Source organism: Schistocerca piceifrons, chromosome 4, assembly GCF_021461385.2.
Source record: "Schistocerca piceifrons isolate TAMUIC-IGC-003096 chromosome 4, iqSchPice1.1, whole genome shotgun sequence".
Taxonomy (NCBI): Eukaryota; Metazoa; Arthropoda; class Insecta; order Orthoptera; family Acrididae; genus Schistocerca; species Schistocerca piceifrons.
In genome coordinates, this window is record NC_060141.1 from 386,747,478 (window position 1) to 386,773,039 (window position 25,562).

Genomic DNA, 25,562 nt, shown 5'->3' on the forward strand with positions numbered 1-25,562 from the left:
TAAGCGTTGCCAAGGGGTAGTGGCTTTCGGCCATGCAAAGAATTTCCGCGGTGGTGCTGATTGTTGTTCGGCACACGCCATGCAAGAAGAGCACATATTCGTAATCGCAGCATCGATTGCGAACCAAGTACAGTGCTGACGAGCAAGTTGTTTCGTGCACACTATACCCCAATGTCCTTGGTGGAGAAGCTGTAAGACAGAGGACTGTAACGAACGTGGGACCACGACCCTGGACTGATCATTATCAGAACGCAACAGCAAAACACCACGTCGTACAAAAAGTCTCTCCTTGTGAGCAAAAAATCGGCGAACCAACGGATCCTCGATCCGTGACGTTGACAAGGGCCATTGCGTAGCAACAAAACGCAGAACGGTAGCAAGGACAGGGTCGGCAGCTGTGGCTATAGCTACACGACGAAAATCAATCGGAAACGATTCGACCACGTCATCGGTTTCCGAATCAATGAACATGCAAGCAAGTTCGGAAGAATCGAATGCTCTATCCTCAGCAACAGGCAAACGGGACAACGCATCGGCGTTTCCGTGCTTAGCAGTGGACCGATACAAGATATCGTTCCGGTACTGCGAGATGAAAATAGACCAGCGAATGAATTTCTGCGCTGTACGTGGAGGTACAGGCTTGTTCGGATGAAAAAGCGATGGTAAAGTGACGACCATACAAGAAATCATGATACTTTGTAACACCAAATACGAGAGCCAATGCTTCTTTCTCGATCTGTGAATAATTTCTTTGTGCAGACGAGAGCAATTTGGACGCAAAGGCAATAGGGCGATCGTGCGAACCATCTTTGTGCGCAAGCACAGCACCGATCCCGAAATCCGATGCATCTACCATCAACAAAAGGGGCTTCCGGGGATCGAATGGCGTAAGGCAAGTATTGGAAAGCAACGCCGATTTCAACTGGCGAAAGGCGCGTTCGCATTCCGTCGTCCAGACGAACGGAACACCTTTACGGCGTAAGCGATGAAGCGGAGCTGAAATGGAAGAGGCGTGGCGCACATATTTATGGTAGTAATTGATTTTTCCCAGAACACTCTGTAGCTGCTTCAAATTCTGCGGCGAAGGCAAGTCCTGTATGGCACGGAGGTGCTCTGGACTCGGATGTACGCCTTGGGCATTGAGTACATGGCCCAGATAGGGTAAGTCACGAGCAAAAAACACACATTTATCCTTCCGCAAGCGAAGACCATTTTGTCGCAAGACCTGAAATAATGTTCTGAGATTGGCTAAATGTTCTTCTTCTGTCTTTCCGGAGATCACAATATCGTCCAGATGGTTTGCTGCGGTAGGGACCGACGCACAAACAGTTTGCAGATATTGCTGAAACAATGCAGGGGCGGAAGCACACCCGAATGGCAGTCTTTTGAATCGGTACAAACCAAGATGCGTGTTAACCACCAAAACGCGCTGGGATTCTTCGTCCACCGGTATTTGCAAGTACGCATCTGCTAGGTCCAACTTCGAAAAATATTAACCCGAGCGCAGTTTGTCAAAAAGATCTTCCGGGCGGGGTAAAGGAAAAGTTGCAGTCACCAGTTGTGGATTCACTGTTGCCTTGAAGTCCACGCAAAGTCTCAATTTGCCGGAAGGCTTTTGCAAAATTACTAAGGGTGATGCCCAGAGAGAAGCCCGCACACGTTCAATTACACCTTGGGATTCCAAATCGTGTAATGTTCTTGCGACCTCATCACACAATGCATGGGGAACATTGCGCACTCTGAAAAATTTCGGTTGTGCGTTTACTTTCAGTTCTAAATGTGCTTTATAGTTCTTAGCGCAATAAGGCTCGGTGCAAAAATGTCTGCAAACTCTTCACATAGACGAGAAACACTGTCTGAAGGCACAGTCTGGTTCACTGATAGGACCTGATTGACTATAGACAAGTTAAACAACTGAAATAAATCTAAACCAAACAAGTTCACTGCAGAAGAAGAACGAAGGACGTACAATGACACAAGTTTTGTTTGTCCCTTGTATGTTGCAAGAAGGCTGCACTGTCCTAACACAGGGAGCCCATGACCTGAATATGTAGTTAGCTTAACATTTGCGGCACGCTACGGAGGTGTGCCCAGCTGTTTGTACGTGTCGTGATTGATCAATGAAACTGCAGCTCCGGTATCGAGCTGGAATGGTATCACGTTGCCATTAATATCCAAGTCTACAAAAAGTTTATTGTCCTGCCGACGACAAGAGCGGCTGTCTCGTGCAACGTGAACTGACACTGGTACAGAATCACTCGCGACTTGACGGGATTTCCGGCGATGTCGACGCACACTATTTGTGGGACGAACACGGTCACTGTTAGAGAGATTGGCACTGGGCGGAGTGGAATGAACTACATGAATTTCCATGGGCGAAGGTTCACGAGCCGGAGTATCCTTGGTTCGATGCCGATTCCGGCGCAAAGCAAAGGGCCTGGAATGGCTTCGAGCATCCGATCGGAGCTTTTTCTGGCAAACACTTTGAACATGTCCTTTTTTATTACAGAAAAAGCAAATAGCTTGGCGTGACGGACAATTCTCACGCGAATGTCTAGTAGCACACCGCGGGCATGATTTTAGCACTGCATTTACTTGCTTGTGCGGCACACGTGGCTGAGAGCTTGGCGGCAGCTGCGCGGACGGGCGCGAGGCCTGTTTACCGTTCCGTGCAGCTCGCCCGGTGGGCCGGTTAACCTGACACACGGGTGGCGAAGTTTCAAATGATTCCTGAGCAAAGTCAAGTGTGTCCTGCTGATCCATTATGTCTATCACTTGTTGAAGGGAGGGATTGACTAGTTTCAAAATCTGTTCCCATAGACGAACATCAGAAACGTTCTGTGCAATTGCATCACGTACCATAGTATCTGAATAAGGGAGTCCACATTGACACTCAAAAGCACAATCCCTAGTAAGGCCTTGCAAAGTTGCAACCCACTCCCTATTAGTCTGACCGGCCGTACGTTTTGTACGAAAGAAGGTATACCTTTTTGCAACTACATTGACTGATTCTTTGAAATATGCATCTAATGCAGACAAAATTTCGTCGTAGGACAGAGTTGCTACGTTGTGTCGGGGAAATAATTTCACTATCACATGGTACGTCTGGACGCCTATGGCGGAAAGGAGAAAAGGCTGCCGCTCATTACCTTGAATTCTGTAGGCGGCGAGATGGAATCCAAATTGGCGTGACCACTCCGTCCAGCTTTCCAGTGCCGCATCAAAAGGACGAAAAGGTGGTGCAACTGTGTGTTGTGGCTGCGGTAGCGGTGGAGCGGTGGCTGCCGCATCGTTGTGCAGTGCACGTTGACCCTGGACGAGCTGTCCAAGTGCATCCAATAAGGCCTGCGTCTGCTGATTCTGTAAGCGATAAAATTCGGACAGTACATCTGGGGATTGTGGCGAAGCCATGATACAAGTAAATCAGGGCAACAGGTTTGGTACAAACGCGATTTAGCTCGTCGCCAAAATGTTGTGACTTGGCAAGACAGCCAAGCCACTAGGAGGTGAAGCCGAAAGGCACGCGTTTAAGCTCACGCAGGCTGATGTGAGGTCTGGAACAGTTAAAGGATTTGAGTCTAGCAAATAAAGTACGTAGCTGTTGGAATACTTAACTTTAATCCATAATTGGTGAACATCGGTCTGACGGTACATGCATCACAAGATAAATAGCAATTGATAATGGCGCCTTGCTAGGCCGTAGCAAATGACGTAGCTGAAGGCTATGCTAACTATTGTCTCGGCAAATGAGAGCGTAATTTGTCAGTGAACCATCGCTAGCAAAGTCGGCTGTACAACTGGGGCGAGTGCTAGGAAGTCTCTCTAGACCTGCCGTGTGGCGGCGCTCGGTCTGCAATCACTGACAGTGGCGACACGCGGGTCCGACGTATACCAACGGACCGCGGCCGATTTAAAGGCTACCACCTAGCAAGTGTGGTGTCTGGCGGTGACACCACAAAGACTACTAGAGTTCCTAAATAAACCACTATACACAAACAATTAATTAGTACTTAGCTTTCGATGCGCCGCTACAGCTGCAACTGGTCAGCGCGGAATGTAAACACAGGTAAGAGGTTACGTTGCTCGATACGAAACAGTCACAAATATCAGGTCACAACACAAGAAAGGCAGAAGTGAATAAAGAAACCACTAATAAGTCACTTATATAGTAAATATTATCACAAAAACCGTTAAAATATGTATCTGAAAACTAAAAATATATAAAAACTTGGAGAGCGATCTCACACGCAGTCACTCGCTTATGACGTCACACCAAAGAAGCGTGTTTAATATATATATTGAACTGTGTTCAATATATTGAAGATAGCACCTAGATCTAGGAAAAGTGTGGCTTCAGATATAAACATTACGATACACGTGAGCACACACGCCTTTTTAAGAAAACACGGAAGGAACACATCGCTCTTCTTCAGATAGTCACTCCAAGAAGTGATGTAACAAGGGCCTGACAAGAATTGAGAGGCTGACACAGCAAGGAAAACAGTGACTGGCCGTGTTCACCTCGAGTGGAAAAACTGCTCACTTGTTGACGCGGCTCTTCGCGAACTTCCAGCAGCGGCGACGATTGCGGTGGGCTGAGAGCGACTCAGCAGCTGAACTCCCAACGTGAAGTCGCTGTTCCCTTTATAATTTCGCCGTTCGTCGGCCGAGCGGCTCTTCCACCAGGGCCGGTTTAAGGCCCGAGCAGCATACCACTTCAGTATCAAACAATGTAGTACTTGGTAATAATTTATTTACACTGTGTAAATTTTCCAATGAAGTCCCTATTTCATCCACGGCCAGTACTTTTGTAAGTTCGTGAATGCTTCTGGCTTACCCTACATTTCTAGCTAGTAGTGAAAGGCCTTTTTCAGAACTGAACTTCGCATAGACACACACTTCATCAAGGGCATTTATGTGGGCTGTTAGCCACTCAAACCGATACCTTTAAGTAAATCGATTCAAATTCTATAATGAAAGCTTTTTCTAATTTGACTCACGGAAAATTTCACTATAATGTTTTTTGTCGAAGGGAAAAGTTTTCTAACACTTAAATACTTACTGGCAAGATTTTTTCATATGCAACATATAACTTAAAACAGTGTTCTATGTTTAATACGTCAATATAAAGTAGCTAATATTTTTTGCATTTCTGTCCCACTTTCTCCGATGGAAAACAGAGAAATGTGTAAATATATATAGCACGTTCTTGAATACAGTAGGCCTACTTATCTCTGGTTTCACAAAAACCTTTTAAGAACCCGAAGAATTCCTTTAAATGGAAATTGTTACTTCTTTTAACATTTGGAACTGAAATGAGGTTAAGAAATTTATTTCTCTTACATAGGATTGCTTGTTGTTGTTGTTGTGGTCTTCAGTCCTGAGACTGGTTTGATGCAGATCTCCATGCTACTCTATTCTGTGCAAGCTTCATCATCTCCCGGTACCTACTGCAACCTACATACTTCTGAATCTGCTTAGTGTATTCATCTCTTGGTCTCCCTCTACGATTTTTAGTCTCCACGCTGCCCTCCAATACTAAATTGGTGATCCCTCGATGCCTCAGAACATGTCCTACCAACCGATCCCTTCTTCTAGTCAAGTTGTGCCACAAACTTCTCTTCTCCCCAATTCCATTCAATACCTCCTCATTAGTTACGTGGTCTACCCATCTAATCTTCAGCATTCTTCTGTAGCACCACATTTCGAAAGCTTCTATTCTCTTCTTGTCCAAACTATTTATTGTCTATGTTTTACTTCCAAACATGGCTACACTCCATACAAATACTTTCAGAAACGACACCCTGACACTTAAATCTATACTCGATGTTAACAAGTTTCTCTTCTTCAGAAACGCTTTCCTTGCCATTGCCAGTCTACATTTCATGTCCTCTCTTCTTCGACCATCATCAGTTATTTTGCTCCCTAAATAGCAAAACTCCTTCACTACTTTAAGTGTCTCATTTCCTAATCTAATTCCCTCTGCATCACCCGACTTAAGTCGACTACATTCCATTTTCCTCGTTTTGCTTTTGTTGAGGTTCATCTTATATCCTCCTTTTAAGACACTCTCCATTCCGTTCAATTGCTGTTCCAAGTCCTTTGCTGTCTCTGACAGAATTACAATGTCATCGGTGAACCTCAAAGTTTTTGTTTCTTCTCCATGGATTTTAATACCTACTCCGAATTTTTCTTTTGTTTCCTTTACTGCTTTCTCAATATACAGATTGAATAACATCGGGGAGAGGCTACAACCCTGTCTCACTCCCTTCCCAGCCACTGCTTCCCTTTCATGTCCCTCGACTCTTATAACTGCCGTCTGGTTTCGGTACAAATTGTAAATAGCCTTTCGCTTCGTGTATTTTACCCCTGCCACCTTTAGAATTTGTAAGAGAGTATTCCAGTCAACATTGTCAAAAGTTTTCTCTAAGTCTACAAATGCTAGAAACGTAGGTTTGCCTTTCCTTAATCTTTCTTCTAAGATAAATCGTAAGGTCAGCATTGCCTCACGTGTTCCAAAATTTCTACGGAATCCAAACTGATCTTACCCAATGTCGGCTTATACCAGTTTTTCCATTCGTCTGTAAAGAATATGGCAGCCGTGGCTTATTAAACTGATAGTTCGGTAATTTTCACATCGGTCAACACCTGCTTTCTTTGGGATTTAGTGGGCTCATTCCCACTATACTTAACTTTGACCTATCAGTTTCCCTTTTTAAATTTTCTAACCTTCCTGCTCGATTAAGGGATCTGACATTCCACGCTCCGATCCGTAGAACACCAGTTTTCTTTCTCCTGATAACAACGTCCTCCTTGCTTATGTAGTAATTATTTTAAAAGAAAAACACAGTTCATTTCCACAATCACTAGACTGCTGGTTTTTTAGTAGTCATACGAAGAGCTTAAGGGAAGGCAACTAACGTGTTGTACCGTTCCCAGTAGAAATATTACAAAAACTTGAAAATGGTATTTGAAAATAACATTTGATATTGGATTATACGTGAACATTAATCGGTCAGGCGAAACGTATTTTTCTCTCATGCGTATTATTATTATTATCATATAAAATTCTGTGCTTCATTTTCAAGTGCAAGGAATAGAAAAAAACGTACTCTGACAATGGACCACATAAATTTGGCATCTTGTATCCGTTATCAATCTCTCTCTTGTCTTCGGTGCGAGTAGTCGGACATCTTCGCGAGTGCTGTTGAATGTAAGCATTATTGTAATCAGATAATATATTAGTTTCTTGCTATTATTCACTTTTAATTGTAAGAGGGGAGCCCTATCTAATGCCCGCTTTCTTTGAATATCAGTAATTCAAGTTATTTTCAACGCAACAATTGCAGCGGCCGTTGCAGGCATAGCCGCCATTACGTGGCAATTTTAATTTATGAAATTAGTGTCAGCGAATTATTCGCCCGTTTCAATTATAATACACATTTTTTCCATAGCCGCTGAAGTCACTCATTGTTATCAGTAAATATGACATCAGGACCTAATGTACCCCTAAAAAGACACACATGAGGAAGGAGTAGTGTGTCACAGTAATACTGACTGTTGAGTGTACCATGTTCAAAGATTTACAAAGGTGTGAAGAGCATAGGGACTAGACCAACGAGAAGTGGGGTTGTGTGCTCTTCTCGAATGAGAACAGATTCAGTGCTCTAACAATCGAGCAGCAGAGGTGGAGCAGCTCCTGGAACGATAGCATATTTGGCGAATGGACTGACCTGCCCGTTTCCCCGAATTAAATCTCATCGAGCATTTGTTGGATACGTTGGGAGACGTTTTGCAGCACGACCACATGCACCAACGGCCATTCAGCAGGTGTCAACCGCGCTAATGGGAAATAGAACGCCCTAAGAACCCCTCACGAGCAGTGTGGTCAGCAAGAGAACACATTGCAGAGCATACGTTGGCGTTCGTGATGATCACACACCCTATTATAACCTGTCCCCCTTTTCTAAAGTCCAGGTGACCATTTGAATGGCGGTAATTTCACCGCACTTATTGCCTTTGGATAAAAGTGTGATTTCTACTTGAGTCATTACGTATTTCAGTTACCATCTGTGCTGTACTGTACTGTAGCAACTCTTTTTATGCGCCGTCAAAGTTTCACCACTCTGTGATTCTTGGCAAGGTCACATCATACGAAAGTTACCCTTATCTTATGTTTTGCACACTAGTGATGTAAATGACTTAGTGGATAATGTCGTAAGTTCCAACACTCTTTTCGTGAATGATACTTTGCAGACGGAGAATCGCAACGCTAGATACACTATGTGATCACAGGTATCCGGACACATCAAAAACCATACGTTTTTCATTTTATTGTGCTGCCACCTACTGCCAGGTATCAGAGACCTCAGTAGCCACCGTGAGAAAGCAGAATGGGGCGCTCCATGGAACTAACGGACTTCGAACGTGATCAGGTGATTGGGTGTTACTTGTGTCATACGTCTGTAAGCGAGATTTCCACACTCCTAAACATCCTTAGGTCCACTGTTTCCGATGTGATAGTGAAGCGAAAACGCGAAGGGACACGTACAGCACAAAATCATACCGGCCGACCTCATATGTTAACTGACTGAGCCCGCCGACAGTAGAAGAGGGTCGTAATGTGTATAGGCAGACATCTATCCAGACCATCACACAGGAATTCCAAACTGCATCAGGATCCACTGCAAGTACTATGACAGTTAGGCGGGAGGTGGGAAAACTTGGATTTTATCGTCGAGCGGCTCTCATAAGCCACACATCACGCCGGTAAATGCCAAGCGACGCCTCACTTGGTATAACGAGCGTAAACATTGGACGATTGAATAATGGAAAAACGTTGTGCTTAGTGGCGAATCACGGTGCATAAAGTGCCGATCCGATGGCAGGGTGTAGGTATGACAAATGCCCGGTGAACATCTACCAGCGTGTGTAGCGCCAACAGTAAAATTCGGAGGCGGTGGTGTTGTGGTGTGGCCTTGTTTATGAAGAGCGGGCTTGCACTGCTTGTTGTTTTGCGTGAAATTAACATTGATGTTTTAAGGACCTTCTTGCTTCCCACTGTTGACGAGCAATTTGGAGAAGGCGAGTGTATCTTTCAACACGATCGAGCACCTGTTCATAATGCACGCTCTGTCTCGGAGTGGTTACACGACGATAACATCCCTGTAATGGACTGGCCTACACAAAGTCCTGACCCGAATCCTATAGAACACCCCTGGGATGTTTTGGAACACCGACTTCGTGCCAGGCCTCGCCGACCGATATCGATACCTCTCCTCAGTGTAGCACTCCGTGAAGAATGGGCTGCTGTTGCCCAAGAAACGATCCAGCGCCTGATTGAAAATATGCCTGCGAGAGTGGAAGTTGTCATCAAGGCTAAGGATGAGCCAACACCATACTGATTTCCAGCATTAGCGATGTAGGGCGCCACGAACATGTAACTCATTTTCAGCCAGGTGTTCGAATACTTTTGATGACATATTCTAGTTTTAGCGAAATGCGGGAAGTCCTGAAGATAATCTACGCTTAATGAAAGCATTGGCAGTTGGCCCGTAGCATAAACTAATGTTACATATTGTACATAAATAGGCGTAAAGACTCATTGTTTTATGACTGTGCGATTGCAAAACAAATACAAGAAGCAATCATATTCATTCAATATTTAAGACGATGAGTACGGAGCAGTTTAAAGTGGAATGAACACGTAAAATTTATCGCAGATAAGACGGATGCCAGACTGAAAATCACTGGAAGAATCCTCAGAAAATGTAGTCCAACGAAACCCTTACTCGACTAATACTTGAACACTGCTCATCAGTTTTGGATCTGCACTAGGTAGGATTGCTAGAGGAAAAAGAGATGATCATAAGAAGAGCAGCACATTTCGTTACAGTTCACTGACCAAACGCGAAAGTGTTAGTGATATTCCCCGAACTCCAGTAGCAGATGCTGCAAGAGAGGCGTTTTACATCACGGCGTGGCTTAGTGTCGAAATTCCGAGAGTTTATGTCCCTGTAAGAATCAATGAATATATTGTGAGAAGTGGCGAGGCTGGCGCCAGTGTTCTCGCACTTAGAATGGCATCGCTGGAATCGATTATAGGGTCACCATCTTTGCCTTCCGCGATTCAGGCAGGTGGTCGGGTGGTTAACGGGGAGAGAAAAGAGATTGATATTCGTAGGGTCGGAGGTGGCTTGTTGACGTTTACCGTGAGGCCTGTGGTACGACGCCTGTACGCTATGGGCAGGGTCAGCGAGAGATCCCGGCAGTGACTTGATAGGATCTCGGGTTTGGTATCGCAGTGGTGCACTGTTGTGTTTTGGGGCTTTTTTGCTGCGAGGGCATGTAATAGGTTCTTGTTACTGGCCATTGAAATTGAGATGTGTCTATGGCGTGACGGAGGAAATGTTTGATGCTCGCCGCTGTTGCATGTGAAAACGCTTCGTCTGCCTTGTGTCTGTGCAGGAAATTATGTGAAGTAAATAGCTGACACCACGGCGACGTCTTGCTCTCACGCGATGTTGAATATATTTCGGAATTACTGAATGGTGAAGATATCCCACGTGTAAAGCAAATGAAGGCATTTGCGCCATACTAAGGTACTGTTTTTATCTGCTTAAATCTATGTCAGTTAGCCGGCCGAAGTGGCCGTGCGGTTAAAGGCGCTGCAGTCTGGAACTGCGAGACCGCTAGGGTCGCAGGTTCGAATCCTGCCTCGGGCATGGATGTTTGTGATGTCCTTAGGTTAGTTAGGTTTAACTAGTTCTAAGTTCTAGGGGACTAATGACCTCAGCAGTTGAGTCCCATAGTGCTCAGAGCCATTTGAACCATTTTTTCTGTGTCAGTTATATGTGCATTTATATGCCCTTCTTTAGTTGCAGAAGTTATAGAAGTGTGTAAACAGAGAGCTATGCGGAAAGGGCTGTAAAGTTGAAACCCTTCCAATAAGTGAATACACCCGAACTCTGTATTACTAAAGGTGCCTTTCGATACCAGCACCTACCTTGGGTAATAAGTGTTATTCGGAGGTTGTCATGGTACTGTTAGTAATTATTATACACAAAATTGTTTATTCTGACTATACTAAATTGGAGATGCAAGGTCGGTTGTGTGCCGCTGTTAATTACTATTGTCTCCACTGTGTGGCAGCCTAGCATTGTCAGTGGCTTCAATCATTATTCCTGTCATATTTCGAGTTTTGTATTCGCGGGTTTGCTTAAGCTGACACTGGTAAGTCGACTTGTAAGACCTATAAACAAGCAAGTCAAACTGAGTATTCTATGAGCTCAAGACGATATTCTATTACGCGATACCTTAGTTTGTTATAGGTTAGAAGTATTTTAAGAGTTATTATTATTCTGCTGTTTGCTTTGTCTAAAGAGGAGCTAGTTCTGTGAAGTAGTTGTTTACATTTTATTAGTGTGTTACACGTTGTGCCTTTTCATGTTAACTGTTTTTAAGAAGCTATAAGACTCTGTGTATGTTGCAGGTAGCTGAAACTGACGTGTTCACGTGGGTCGCGTCCTGACGGGGTTGATAGTGGCCCTTTTTACTACGGCACATCCGGCTACCCTCCTTCAGTACATTTGTCTCGCTTATATCGTTACTACGTTTTTCGAGTAGAATTAGGGCTTACTGTAATCACGTTATATGTTGAAGTTAAGTATCTCCCTTGCCAGGGAGCGAACTTTCGTGGATATAGCCGTATTCTCATCTGTAAACATTGATAGTGTTACTAATTTGTTCTCGTCACATGTATGATTATTTATCTTGTTACATTTAATGTCAGTAAAATAGCGAGGTCCGCATTGGGACGTTGTATTCTCCTCTTGTGGAAAAAAATTTAAGTGATTTTGTTCCTTTTTTAAGTAGCTTTTAGATACGTACATTTTGCCTCCATGTTTGGTGTTTTTATGGCTTCTTCGTTAATTAAAATTACAATAAAGGTAAATTTGGCAAGTTGTTAAGTGGATCCTAAGTTAAGTGCAGGAACGCTACCATATTGCTTACTCCTATGTACATCTCGCAGGAAGTCCATGAAGATAAAATTAAATCAGAGCTCACACGGACACTTACGAACAATCGTTCTTCCCGGGATCCATTCGTGACTGGAACAGGAATAGGGTGAATTGGTACACATAGCAACTACTACCACACTCATTGAGATGACATGCTGATTTAAAATTCAATGTACATAACAAATCTTTTTGCGTGGAATTTACCAAATATAAAAGCAAAGAGTTTGTGTTTCAGTAAAACTGTGCATTGCTTGTAATATGGAGTGATCTACTGATCAATTTTGCTACTCAACGGCTGTGTGTGTTGGTAATTTAGTTTATTTGTGAATATAAGACATTTCGTTTGTTGTGTGAGAGACTGAACGAATGAAGCGGGAGCAGAAAGTTTCACAAATAACAAACCGCCAAGTATTATACAAATTAAATGAAGATACGAAAAGGGAATGAAACCGAGATAAGGACAAAACTGTAGCACAGATCACTGCCGTAAACTGAAACACAAATTGAGACTAGCTAATAAAATAACTTATGACACATGAGATAAAATCAAAATCATTGCAAGCTGAAGGTAACACACAAATGTTGCGCAAATAGGGCTCTGAATCATCGTCCTTCTTCTTGTTTTGACTTGGTTCTACACTGTTTCATTTCACTTCACTAGCATATCTGAAATTTTTTATTCTTGGAAATCATTACATATTTAAATTCTCCTTTGCGACAGAGCGCGTTAGTCGACAGGAGGACCGACGAAACTGTTACGGAAGAAGTCAGTAAAACGTTAGAGCTTTCATCCAAATCTCGTGTATTCATCGGGTCAGACAGATAAAATCTCCCACATTCTAGCTCCACGGGTACACTGGCAGCCACTGTGTAGAATGCAGTGAGCAGCTGCAAGCATCTTGGGATTATCCATTTATCAAGAATAATCATTTGAAAGCGGTCAAAGGAAAACTACCAATGAGACTACTCTCATCTTTTCAGGTAATCCTGAGACAAAATAAAAAGAATTACTGATGAAACCGTCTACAGTGTAAACATCTACAACACTGGCGTTAACTGTTTGCACATGAAATCTTCGTGTTTATCCAGTCTAATGTAGTTATCATATTTCTTCAAGATATGCCTTATTGACACAAGTATGATCACAGGTTTTGCATACGATGACTATGTGCATGGTATTGCAGCCGTATTACCAAGCGGCGCAGCGCAGCAGTGAAGTGCACTGGACTCGCATTCGGGAGGACGACGGTTCAAATGCGCGGCCGGCCAACCACATTCACAATTACTCCATAAAGTATTCGTCTAATACATTAGTTTATGTTTAAAGGTGTATCGACAGCGAAAAATTGTCAGAATGAAGTACAAAGAAGACTTGGACTTGTTTATTAATCAGTGAAAAGGAGAATACAATAAAAATAGATTTCTACGTACATAAACATAGGTAAAAATGCAAAAGTAAGTATATTTATTTATTTATGCATTTATTTTACCTGGCAAGATTAGGGCCTTCAGGCCCTCTCTTACACCTAATCAGGCATACTCATATTGAACGAGTTACAGTTTCTACAGAACATTAAGGACATATAACGTGTTATACAGCATTAATGTTAAAGAAAAAAGAAATAGATATTATAACAGTAGTACAATGATAATTATAACAATCAAAGAAATAATTATAACAATCAATAATAGTAATAATAATAATAATAGTAATGACTATGTATATGAAAGTAAACATATTTTTCTTTTATGAATGTCAGTCCTATTCCTAGTTGGGAATTTTCTCGTTATGTTCTTGCAGCTTGTGAGTTATTCTCATCGAGCAGAGACATAAGACGATAGAATGGGGTGAAAGAGATATAGAAGAGGTAGATAGGTTAGAGGAAGAGAAATAGAATGGTAAAATTCGAAGCTATGATGGAGAGGAGAAAGAAAGAGATGAGAGGGGCACAACAATGGTGGCTATACCATCCCTAATATGTAAGTTTTGAGTTACCTCTTGAATGTTGAGTGGTTCTGGATAAGACGCAGATCACAGGGGAGCGCGTTCCATAGTCGTATGGCTGAGATGGAGAATGACACGGAGAAAGATTTTGTGTTATGTAAAGGTACAGCCAAGATGCTAGACGTATCCGATCTGGTATTGTGGTTGTGGAATGATGATAGGTGTTTAATGTGAGAAGATAAGTATTGGGGGCATCAGTGGCTAAGAAATCGATGAAGTAAGCACATCGTGTGGAGATCGCATGCCTTATGTGGGCGTATCCAACCTAGCTGGGAGTATGAAGGACTGATATGATCATCCAACCGTATATTGCACACGTATCTAACGCAAGCATTCATCACTAGCTCGAGGCATCTCGAATTTTCACTATTTGTGCCGTGTTGAACTACATCACAGTAGTAAAGATTAGGCAAGACTAGTGTTTGGACTAATTTTTGTTTAACATGGGTTGGAAATATTTTTCTAAATTTTTGAATTGCATGGAGGGAGGAGAGCGATTTCCGGCAAGCTGTGACTGTTTGTTCTTCCCAGTTTAGGTGTTCATCCAAGATTATTCCAAGGTCTTTTACTGTTTTTGGTATGGTAGTTGGGTACCATTGAGTAGTATTTGAGGGACTGTTTCGCGAAAGTACCGGCTGATTAGCTTTGGATGAGATATAAGTATGACCTGGGATTTCTTGGGGTTTAGTTTCAGACCTAGGTTCTGTGCCAATCGAGAAACAGAGCAAAGATCTGCGTTCATACTCGCTACTGCGTCAGCAATGTTCTTGGGGCTTGCACTTATGTACAGTTGGATGTCGTCGGCATATAGATGGTAGTTGCAGGAGCGAATCACTGAAGAAATATCATTAATGTACAGTGAGAAGAGTAACGGACCAAGGCCGGAGCCTTGGGGAACTCCAGAGCGCACGTTTTTCCATGATGACTTTTCCGACCCACAAATGACTTGTTGACTTCTGTTTTTGAGGTATCTGTCGAACCAGTGTATTGCGCTGTTTGAGAAATTCAGCTGTTTCATTTTAATTAGTAATATATCAAAGTCAACTGTATCAAAAGCCTTGCTAAAGTCAAGCAGTGTTAGGATGGTAGCTTCACGTCTGTCCATAGCATGTTTAATGTCATCAGTTACTTTGATTAATGCAGTTGCTGTACTATGGTGCTTTCGAAAGCCTGACTGATATTTGTCATGGATGTCATGAGTTTTGAGGTAATCCGTCAGCTGTTCATGGACGATGTATTCTAGGGCTTTAGATATTGCAGGTAGTATGCTGATCGGCCTGTAGTCACCTGGCGACTTAGGGTTGTCAGTCTTGGGTATAGGTTGCATTAAACTTTGCTTCCACTCAGTAGGATATGTAGTACTGACAAGAGACAGGTTCAAGATGTCTGTGATAACTGGAATAATAGTGTCTACGACGTTCTTAATCATGCCAATGCTCACTCCATCATTTCCTACTGCCTCGGAAGAGATTCGCATAATTACCTTGTGTACTGTGCCGGTAGTGACATGTTTTAGGAAAAACTTGTCTCTCGAGAGACGATATCTTGGGGCTGGTAATTTGTCGCTGCGTGGCAGTTTACAGCTGTTGAGAAGAAATCGTTCAATTCTTCTGCAGACGCTTGATAAACAGCGTCAGATCTTCGCTTCTCTATACCGAAACTGCGCAGCTTTTTCCACAGTGCAGCAGGTTTTGATATGCCGCATACGACAGAGCGGGCATGTCTTATTTTGGCATTCCTCACGCTTTGCTTGGTTCTGTTTCAGAGTTTCCTATAAGCTTCGTACGCCTCAGGAGTTGGGTTACGCTTGAAGGCTCTATGTGTAGCATCACGTTTATTCATTAACTGGCGTAATGCAGTGGTGAGCCACGGAGCGGGAGCTCTCTTTACCTTGACAGTGCGTTGAGGAGCATGTTTATCATACAGTGCAATAATTTTGCGACATAATTCCCGAATTTTTCCGTCTAAAGTCGGTTCATTGCTTATATCATGCCAAGGGATGTCTGAGCAATCCGTTTGAAGAGCATCATGGTTAACATTTTTTAGGTTTCTGTAGGTTACCAGGTGAGATTTTTCTTTGGTAGTAGGCATTGAGTAATTTAAGAATATCACGTCATGAGCAGAAAGTCCCGGAGCGGAAATATAGGCAATTTAAGATGCAAAATAAATATTCGTCTGTAGTACTGAAAATGACACTCTGCACATAGAATGTTATGGTTAGTGGGCCCCCCTTTCCTCTTTGTAACCTCAAGCATTCTCCATGGCATGTTGTGAAACTTTGTATAACCTTTTGTAGAGATAATGGTTGACAATTTCAGCTTTTATGTTAAGTATCTTTTCGTACACTAAATATGTGTAAAACACAGAATTTACGACTTTCATTAAGAAATAACGTCCCGATATGTTAATATATTTTGTGTGTGAAGATTGTGGGGCGGTGGGTGGAATAATTGAATAAATGTTCCTATTATTTATATAATGCTATTGTTTGCCATTCTCAACACTGGCTCTCTAACTACAGTATTGGCAACCAGAAAGTGATTAGCAAAATGTGAAGCCTGTAATTAGAATTCCTAGTGCCCACTTCATCTGAGAATGCATTTATAGCTACAGCTTATAGCTCTGAGGAATCAGGAGATCGTCTGAGATTCATAATCAAAAACCATTCTCTCTAAAATGTTCACTATATTCTGAAAGTCACAGACCAAAAAGATTCCACACAATCCAACTACCAGAGCAGTTCAGAGTCTAATGCGCTGATGCAACTACAACTGTTCAAATTAAATGTTTAAGTGAATGCTCGCCATAATTTGATGATAATGTTCATCAAACGCCACACTAAATAATGGTAGAATGTCTGTCCTGCAGCGGCACGTGAAAATACGACATACGCAAACTAAAGATAGATCATTAACGTCATCCCAAAATTAACACTTCACTCGAAAACGATTTCATGGTTACGCGTATCCCGAGTAACTTATTACTGCATCCGAGGCTGCTTATATCAACGATACCGACGCGACACGACTCCCGGCACAGGTGGTGCGCTAATCAGCGTCTGGAGAGAACTGGGGCCTTCCTTTTCTCGCGCAGCGTTCTTACATATAAAGCCGCGGTGCGGACGGCTAAGGGAACGCCTGATCAAATCTGCTCTCCCGACTAGCCGATGGGCTAGTAATGCACCACTTTAAGTTATCGAATAAATCATTGTTTCCTTTGCTGATGGCCGATGAAGCTCTCAATTTAAATGTGCAATCAGCACACAGGTAAGTAATCATAATAAAAGTCTGACATGGCTAAGTCAAATATTTTGGGCTAGATAATTAATTTAATTACACTACACGCAGTAGACAAGCTCTGAACTTGCCCTTTGGAGATACGCTATCGCTATAGTTTTATAGTTATTCAGTTGAAACTTCTCACATCTTTATGATTATAGCGGATCTCCCTTCTACTTAAATTTAAACATCCTAGCTTTGTTTATTAGCCTACTTAATCTATCTTGCTTCCTTAATTTTTAAGATAAAAACCAGAAAATCATGAATTTCAACTAAAATTTTAATTTGGGAGATCCAGAATACTGTTTCTACTAAATTATTATGCAAAAGGAATCTAAATATAAATTTTTAAGTTTCTAGCTCTTTTCTGTTGCGCCTATGATTTTTACAGAAAAACGTCCAAATTTCGAAAATGGTTAAAGTTATTGAACTGATATTCAACACATATTGATTTAGTATTACTCCTGAGATGCTAGAAACGTTTCAGGTTATTTACTTGATTTTTAAAGTATTGCGCAACATTTATGACGTCAGAGCTAGTTACAGTGGACTGGCTGGCACACAATGGAAAGACTGATGTGAATTTTATAAGGCGTGAGTAGGCTGCTTCCCTACAAGATGTTTTACTAATATATGTTATTTAAACAGTGGAATAAACAACATTTTGATGAAAACGTTAAAAGTTTGCGTAATAATTACAGTTTCAGTGTGCTACTATTCTTTCTACTGGACGATATTATTTTCATGTGTTTTGGCGTCTGAGTGAATGAGGGAATGAATGCGACATGTACAAGAAGTAAGAGTCATTGAAATTGTAAATAAGTAAGTGTGTGAGATGTGAGAGAGTGAGAACCTGATTGTGTAGCCTTGATGTGAGTCACATCCATGACGGAAAATGATAACTGTAAAGCAGCTCTTTTTCGAAATGTAAAACTTGCTTTAGTCCTTAAAACTATTAAACATGGATTTAATTTGTTTTATTTGATTTTTGGGAATGTGTTGTCTTGCACCTTCATGCACATTGATTTCTAAACAGGGATCGGTCCAGAAAGGGAAGGTAGGGGTGAATCGAAATATGAATCTGATTGGCTACTGTGTTATTCGGCCAGTCAGAGAAGAAATATTTCGCTCGCTTTGGCAGTGAGAGAGGAATTTCGAGCGTGGGTCGGGAAGAGTAGTTCTTATGACGAAGGGTTATGTAGGGCAAAGCTCGAGGCATTTTCGTTAAATTCAGAAACAGTGTGTCTCTGGGGAATATTATCTGTCGGCAAAAGTTTGTGATCATTCGTGGCTGAGGTCTGCAAATAGTTCTGATATTTAGTGAAAACTGAGACTTACTTCCGAAGGGTATAAATTCTACGTGGCTTTCTTTGCACTACAACTTTTTGTAGGTGACTGTCTACAGCTGTTAGATGTTCTGGAAAAAGCACATTTGTGCCATCAGGGAATTGTATGTTTATTCTCTACTGGTTTCGGTTATTACAGCCATCTTCACAGGAGAAAAACAATGTACATCAACGGATAAAAAATAAATATCCGACAGATATGACACAATCAAATGTAGAACATTTGTAACTGTCATAACAATCTGTCCAAACACAGTCCATATGAACGTGCTGTGTCTTGCCACAGTTACAGTAATGCACACTTGGTAATAACTCCACACTTCACTTAAGTGCTGCTGATCCTAGCAGGTAAATCGATTATGTACATTCAGGTCATGAGTACTGCCTTTCTTGGGGCTCACCCTACGTTACTTTGGTTTTTGTAAAAGATATGCCAAATAGTGGTGCTACAGAAGAATGCTGAAGATTAGATGGGTAGATGACATAACTAATGAGGTATTGAGGGATCAGCAATTTAGTATTGGAGGGCAGCGTGGAGACTAAAAATCGTAGAGGGAAACCAAGAGATGAATACACTAAGGAGATTCAGAAGGATGTAGGCCGCAGTAGGTACAGGGAGATGAAGAAGCTTGCACAGCATAGAGTAGCATGGAGAGCTGCATCTAACCAGTCTCAGGACTGAAGACCACAACAACAATATAGCCCCGTGAAGAACAGACATTCAGCTTCAAAGTGAATCGTAGTTTACGGAAATCAGATGTAAGGTTCTTGAGTTAAACGGCAGACAGTTTCTCACGATCGGAAAATTACGCAAACTTTACTGAATTTTAGCGCGAAAACTAGTAATTATTTAAAAGCTAATTTTATGAAAGTTGTTTGCTCTTACAGAAATTGACACATGTAGAAATTATTGATAAGTTGAGAAAAATACGAGGCAAATTTTCTCAATTCTCATATGACCTGAATTGGAACAGCCCATATGGGGAAAAGTGTCTCGGTCTGATAAGTCTGAGACGGTGGTGTTACGAGTTCGCAAAAGGTTGTGAGGTCTTACATGTCAGTGAGCATATGGGGAGGCCACGTTCGTCGCTGACTGATGACAATATTTACCGCGTGGATGCAATGGTGAAAGCGAATCGGGAGTGTTCACGGGTCCTTAAGGTGCCGGAAGGTTCCCTGTTGGTGGTTGCATAAGCAGATGGATGACATGATGAAAGGCAAGCAAACGATTGCGTCACAGAATTATCTGCAACGGTACGCCGAGGAGGGTGACAGTTTCCTGGACCGCATTGTATCTGACGATGAAACATGGATACTATATCTCACGCCAGTATAGTGGAAACATGCGTGTTCCCCTGTGAAGAAAAAAAAATAAAGAAAAAGAAAAGAATCTGTTCAGTGCCACCTGCTGGGAAAGTGATGATAGCAGCCTTTTGTCATCGTTATGGGCCGCTGGATTTAATGCCTCAACGTGCAACCATCAATGCAGACAGTCATTGTTCCGCACTGTCATGTCTGCAGGCTGCCATTAGGAAGAAGTGCCAAAAGATTCTCGATGTGGACAACGTGGTGAACTTCCACGACGATGCGAAGCCGCGTGAGGCAATCAGAACTACGATAAGGCCCCGTCATTTCACTAGAAGTGTCTGGACCACTCACCAAACAGTCCGTATCTCGCCCCTGGTAGTTTCCACGTTTTCGATCCGCTGCATAAATTTGTCAGGACAGCGATTCATGTGGAACTATGGAGGCAAGACAGCAGTTGACGGTGGTTCCATGGTCAGCAGCACGAAATCTACCACAGGAACATATCAAATTTAGTGCTGCAGTGGGGCAAATTTCTGATCCGGTCTGGGAACTATGAGCGAAACTAGTATATGGTACGTAGAACACTACATATATTTGTAATTACTTGTATATACTTGAATTAAAAAGAGGGGCAAAGACTTTCTGATTCGTCCACGTATTAGTCGAACATTCATGGAGCCTGTCAGATATAGTGCTGAAAAAAATTAGTACACCCTTTTAGAGGTTACCAATTCACTCAAATTTTTTGTTGGAATAGTGCATACGGAGTGTATTAAATGATTACATTTACAAATCAGTAGCACAAGTGGTTCTGATGCACCAGGTATCGACCCATGCTGAAACACCCATCCTAGTACGTGGAGCGGCATTGCTGTCACTGGCTTTGGCATCCAGTCGATCGTACAAATGGCAGATACTGTCATGGGATACGTTATACCATGGCTGTCTGACCTGTCCAAGTGTTTCCGTAAGAGTTATTGATTGATGAGTCACACGAGTCACTTCTCGCCCCATCATACTGCCACATATGCTCGTTTGGAGATCGTGCTGGCTGGAAAAGTTTCTACACGTCTTGCAGAGCATGTTAAGTTTCACGGGCAGTCTGTGGGCGATTGTTATCTTGTTGGAACAACGCACTACCATCCTCTTGCAAGAATGGCGCAAGAACAGGTGTAACGACATGTTCAGAAAGATTTCGGTCTTGCAGCCGGTCGTCGTAAACTTCATTGCACGATATTTCGGCCGGACAACTGCCAGCCATCTTCAGGTGAGCCGAACGAGGACTGACGAAGACTTTTTTTTTTCTTTATTGTTCTTTCAACACCTGTACATCAGGTAGGCTGGCAGCAGCTTCTTACGCTGCTCTTCAGCCTCAGAGTTAACAATGAGAAAACATAAAGAAGACACATAAGAGATTGAACAAATTGGCGGGCAAAAAACAGTAGACACAGAATACAAAAAACACGAAGCCGTTCACGCTCGACGAGAAACACACGATAAACTGTCGGCACGGCGCACAAACACTGATGATTTCGACGGCACAGGTGAACGTTGGAGCGTGAGGGCGAACACTAAACACAAACACGATGGCACACACGCGAGAAACGGATGGCAATGATCTCTGGCGCGCTAATGTCCACGTAATGTGTGCGAGTCTGGGGACCTGTCAAGAGGGGAAGAAGGGGGAGGGGGAGGGAGAGGGGAGAGCAAAGATGCCAATGGCAGAGGAGATGGGAGGAGGAATAGAGGTATGCGGGTAGGGGAAGCCTGGGGGAGGAGTGGGGAGAAAGGGAGGACGGAGGGAGGGGGGAGAGAAGGGAGAGAGGGTGCCCATAGGAAGAGGGAGAGAGGATCAAAGTTGGTAGGAGGGGTAGATGGAGGGGTGGAGGGCATCATCAGGGAGGGGGAGCTGGCGGGAGCCACCTGGGGAGAGGGTATGGAGAGTGGAGAGATGGAGAGCAGATGGGACGTGGAAGTACAGGCACGGCAGCAGACGAGGGCGGGAGAGGATGGGAGAAACCAGCAGGTGAGGAGGATCGAGTTTACAGGAGGTGTAGAGAATCTGTATCCGTTCAAGGAAAAGGAGGAGGTGGGGGAAAGGAATAAGGTCATACAGGATCCAAGTGGGGGAGGGGAGACGGATGTGGTAGGCGAGGCGAAGAGCATGGCATTCTAGGATCTGAAGGGATTTGTAAAAGGTAGCGGGAGCACAGATCCAGGCAAGGTGGACGTAGCAGAGGATAGGGCGAATGAGGGATTTATAGGTATGGAGGATGGTGGAGGGGACCAGACCGCAAGTACGGCCGGAAAGGAGCTTGAGGAGACAGAGTCGGGAGCGTGCCTTGGCTTGGATCGTCCGGAGGTGGGGGGTCCAGGAGAGGCGATGGTCAAGGGTGACATCAAGGTACTTTAGGGTGGGGGTGAGGGCGATAGGACGGCCATAGATGGTGATGTAGAAATCGAAGAGGTGGGAGGAAGGGGTGGTTTTGCATACAATGATTGCCTGGGTTTTGGAAGGATTGACCTTAAGCAACCACTGGCTGCACCAAGCGGTGAACTGGTCAAGATGGGATTGGAGAAGGTGTTGGGAGTGCTGCAGGGTGGGGGCAAGGGCAAGGAAGGCGGTGTCATCTGCGTACTGGAGAAGGTGGATGGGGGGTGAAGGCGGCGGCATGTCCGCCGTATACAAAAGGCACAGAAGAGGGGATAGGACGGAACCTTGGGGCACACTGGCGGAGGGGAAAAAGGTGTAGGAATTCGTGTTGTGGATGGTGACGTAGGAAGGACGTTGGGAAAGAAAGGAGCCGATCAGACGGACGTAGTTAATAGGAAGGGTGAAGGTTTGGAGCTTGAAGAAGAGACCGGAATGCCACACGCGGTCATAGGCTCGTTCAAGGTCAAGGGAGAGGAAGATAGCGGAGCGACGGGAATTAAGCTGTTCGGAGAGGAGATGAGTGAGGTGAAGGAGAAGGTCCTCGGAAGAGAAGGACGGCCGAAAGCCACACTAGCTAATGGGAAGGAGGCAGTGCTGGCGGAGATGCTGGTGGATGCGTCGGGTGAGGATGGATTCCAGGACCTTGCCGAGGTAATGCTGATGGGACGGTAGGAGGAGACAGCAGATGGCGGTTTACCGTGTTTAAGGAACATCAGGATACGGGAGGTTTACCACAGATCGGGGTAGTAGCCAGTGGACAGGACTACATTGTAGAGCCTGGCCAGGGTGGAGAGGAAAGAGGCAGGAGCTTCACGAAGGTGACAGTAGGTGACACGATTGTGACTAGGAGCGGTGTTGCGTTTCGTGCAGAGTGTAGCGATGAGATCCTGTGTAGTGATAGGGGCATTGAGTTCTGTGTGTGCAATGTTGTCCAAGTACTGGAAACCAGGTGTGAGGGGAGGGTCAGAGGTGTCAGTTCAATCACGGACATCAGGGAAGAGGGAGTAATCAAACTGCGGATCGTCAGGGATGGTGAAGACATCTGAGAGGTAGGAGGCAAAGTGATTGACCTTACAAACTTTGTCAGGGAAGGGTTGGTTATCATGAAGGAGAGGATAGTAGGGGGGGGGGTTAGATCTGATAAGGCAGTGGAAGGCTGACCAGTACTTGGACGAGTTCATAGGAAGGGTAGCATTTAAATGGGTGCATGTCAGTCGCCAGTCCCAGCGTTTCTTAGCAAGTTACAGATGTGTCTCTGGAGTTGCCGGTGGCGTCGTACTGTGTCCGGGTCATGCGTGTGGAGGAATGCACGGTAGAGACTGCGGGATTCATGGAGGAGGAGGATGGCCTGTGGGGGTAAGGTAGGGCGGTGGTGGTGGATGGCGACAGAAGGGACGTGGGCCTCCACAGCCTCAGACAAGGTCTGCTGGAGAAAGGAGGCAGCATGGGTAATATCATCGGGGTGGCGGTAGGTGAAGGGGTGGCCATCGACCTGGGTGGATAGGGTATCCCAGTAGGCATTCCAGTCAGCACAGGAATAATCATGGACGTACTTCGGGGGAGGGTCATGACGGGGGTCGGGGCGGGGGCGACGACCGTCTGAAACGGTGAGGACAGGGAGATGATCACTACCAATGGGGTCCAGGACATCCACCGTTATGCAGCCAAGGAGGCTAGGAGAGGAGAGGACGACATCAGGAGTGGCGTTGGATTCAGGGTGGGTGTGCTGGGGAATGGGGACGAGATCGCCTTGGAGGGAGGAGAGGAACCGATGCCACCGCCGTAACTGGGTGGTGGAACGACTATGGATGTTGAGGTCGGCGGCGATCACGTAGGAGGAGAAGGTACGGTCAATGTGGGAGAGGAAGTCAAAAGGAATAGGTATGTTAGGACGGACACAGAGGGTGGCGCAGGTTATAGTAAGGCCAGGGAAGAAGAGACTAAGGATCAGGTATTTGGTGGACTCGGGAAGCAGAGGTTGGAGCCGAACTGGGATCTGGCGGTGGTGACCAATGGCAACTCTGCCACGTGCTATCCAGAAGGGATTGTCGGAGCAGTGAAGGAGGTAGGGCGAGGTGTGTATGGTGTGGTGGGGCTGAAGAAAGGTTTCATTGAGGAGGAAGGCATCCACGCGGTGGGTGGCGAGGGTGTGCATGAAGAGGTTCTTGTTGGCAGGAAGGGAACAGATGTTGTTGAACAGGATACGATGCTGACGCTCCATGACAGGGATTTAGACGAGAGTATCAAGACGGGAGAAGGTGCAATGGACCTGGTTGTGGGAGTAGGTGGCATACATTTTGAGGTGGAAGACAGAACGGGTGGTGAGGGATATCTGCTGGAGGGTGTGAGGGCGCTGGAAAGCGTGGACATTTTGTAGAACGATGGTAAGGAACCTGATGATGTCCTCAGCAGTGTGGGGGTGGGGCAAAGGGAGCAGGGCCAGTCGGGGAGACATCCATGGCATCGTGGGGACGGAGGAGGGTGGGGTGGGGCCTTTTTGGAAGCTGAGGAGGTGGTGGTGCCACTAGGGCGTTTGAGGGCAATAGAAGGGTGAGTGGAGACATGCGGGACAGGAGCAACCAGGAGGTGGCAGGAAACGGCAGGTCCCGGTGTGGACGCTGGAGCCAGCACCGGAGATGAGGATGGTGATGGTGAAGGCGACGGTGATGACAGAGATGACGGCGATGGCGAAGGCGAGGGTGAGGGTGAGAGCTGGGCATGGGCAGTGGCCCGTTGGGCCACCACCCTAGTGGGAGCTGCAGTTACCGGCTGGGGGAGTGGGGGGAAGGATCAGAGGTGGTGGTGCGGGAGGAAAAGCTGGGGAGGGCCCAACGAAGAGCGAGGGTGAAGGGAGAGTGAGAAGAGGAGGGATGGAGGAGGGGGGGTGACTGGGCACCATGTAATGGTGGTGGTGGCGGCGGAGGGGGAAGTATAAACTATTGCGGTGGTGGTGGTAGTTGTAGCGGTGGTGGGGGCTGACATGATGACAAGTAGGAACTAAGACAGGACAGGACGAAAAGTGGAGAGGAAAACGGGGGATAGACGAAGACGGACGAAGATGGACGAAGACGGACGAAGATGGACGAAGACGGATGACAACTGGAGCCAAATTCCCACGCTGCTGGCGCTGGCGGGAGGTGACTGCGGGCGGGAAATGGTGGCTGGCTGGCA